We start from the raw sequence: 2,373 nt of genomic DNA on the forward strand, positions 1-2,373 counted from the left end.
TTGCAGAAGATTGGATTATGTGGAGGCTAGAAGTTTCCAGGCCTAGGCCTACAGATAGCTAGAAATGCTCAGGGCTTAGCCCAAGATATGTAATTTTTTTTTCTTTTTTTTTTTTTTAAAGCTTGGAAAGGGCTTTCATCTGATCTCTTCACCCGAGGAAATAAAAGTGACATTTACATTTACAATTATTTAAAATATTAAAATATTAACTTAACTGGAAGTGTTGATCTTATTTTTCTTTGTAAAAATTGTCTAGTAATTCTCTATTTGTAGTAACAACATTGCACATTTTATATGGAAGCTCTTTACTGCTTGATAACAAATCTGGTTTTCCATGTAAATTTACAAAGAAATGTATATATCTGAGATTACATTCAGTCCTCCTTAGAAGGGGGAACAGAATACTCATGTGACGAGATACAGAGACAAAGTGTGGATCAGAGGGTGAAGGAAAGGCCATTGAGAGAGTACCCCACATTAGGATCCATCCCACATACAATTGCCAAAGCCAGACACTATTGTGGATGCCAACAAGTGCTTGCTGACAGGAATCTGATATAGCTGTTTCCTGAGAAGTTTTTCCAGTCCCTGACAAATACAGAGGTTGATGCTGGCAGCCAACCATTGGACTAAGCATGGGGTCCCCAATGGAGGAGTTGGAGAAAGGGCTGAAGGAGCTGAAGTGGTTTACAACCCTATAGGAGAAACTACAATTTCTACCAACCAGATACCCCAGAACTCCCAGGAACTAAACTACCAAATGAAGAGTACACATAGAGGGACCCATGGCTCTAGTCATATATGTAGCAGAGGAGGGCCTTGTTGAGCATCAATTGAAGGACAGGCTCTTGGTCTTGTAAAGGTTCGATGCCCCAGTGTAGGGCAATTTGAGGACAGGAAAGCCGGAGTGGATAGGTGGGTTGGGGAGCACCTTTAGAGAAACAGGGGAAGGGGAATGGCATAGAGGATTTTTGGAGGGGAAACCAGGAAAGGGGATAACATTTGAAATCTAAATAAAGAAAATATCTAATAAAAAACTGAAAGAAAAACAGAAAGAAAGAAAGAAAGAAAGAAAGAAAGAAAGAAAGAAAGAAAGAAAGAAAGAAAGAAAGAAAGAAAGAAAGAAAGAAAGCTAGCTCCCGGATGCTCTCAATTATCAAAATCTCCTCAGATATTGGTGGAAATTTATAGTCACCTCCCTTATCGATGGTGACAATTTTATAGCTTGATCTTCTGAAGTTCCTATAGATGATGCCACAAGTGCTATGGGTTCATATATGCAAGTATCTGCTGGGTCCAGAAAACAATGTTCCCTGTATTCATTCATTGCCTCTGGTTCTTACAGTATTTCTACTCAATGTCCATAATGTTTCTTGAGTCTTTGTTAAAAGGGAATATGATATAGTTGTCCCATTTAATATGAACATTATATGTTCTCTCATTAACTCTACCTTAATCAGCTATGAATCTCTATATTCAATCTCTGTACTCATTACCATCTATGAGAAAAGAGGCTCCTCCAATGAGAGCCAATGGAAACATCAATCTGTGTATATAATTATTATACCTTAGGTACCACTTAAAACCTTGTTCATCTAACAAAAAAATAGTATTAGGTTCTCCTTCAGGACCTTTTATCTGTCTAGTTGAGACTCTTACGCATAATAGTTGTGTGAAGTGTGGGTTGCATCTTGATGAATGAGACTTAAATCCAATCAAATAGTTGTTCCTGACTCCCATGAGGTTTGTGTACTATGGCACCAGTGGACATGCCTTGCCAAGCCAGTCATTATTATTGGTATTAAGGTACAATTGATGATTTCTTTTTTTTTTTTTCCTAGCAGCAACATAGCAGCTCTAAGTACTCTATAAAAGGTAGACAGCACAGATAAAACGTCCATGCAAGTACCACTTGATTTCTTCATGTTCTATGACTCAACATATGGTAATGTCAGCAATAAATTATTATTGTTGTTTCGGGGGATAACGAAGAGAACTAACAATAACCCATAATGCTTTGGATCTATGGAATCCCACTGACCAACAACTCCAAAAGGGTAATCCATTCCTGACAGTGGACTCCTTATTTCCTAGCCTGTAGTGTCTGGGAGGAAGCACTATCTCCTAGGAGGCACTCCATATAAACCTGTTTATGTGTACGTATGTATTTCAGGAAACATGTGAAATAGTAGGTGTCCCTGCCCTCCCTACTTCTCTTTAACCGTTTCTTGCATTGTGCTAGTTACTTTTATGAGGCTGCTGTAAAACCCCACCACCAAGACTCACAAGAGAAATAGTTTACTTAGGTTTGGGGTTCCAGAGGGATAGAGTCCATGATGATGGAGGGGAGGTAGTTAGCAGCAGGGGAGGCAG

The sequence above is a fragment of the Mus pahari genome, chromosome 4 (assembly GCF_900095145.1).
Source record: "Mus pahari chromosome 4, PAHARI_EIJ_v1.1, whole genome shotgun sequence".
NCBI classification, from domain to species: Eukaryota; Metazoa; Chordata; class Mammalia; order Rodentia; family Muridae; genus Mus; species Mus pahari.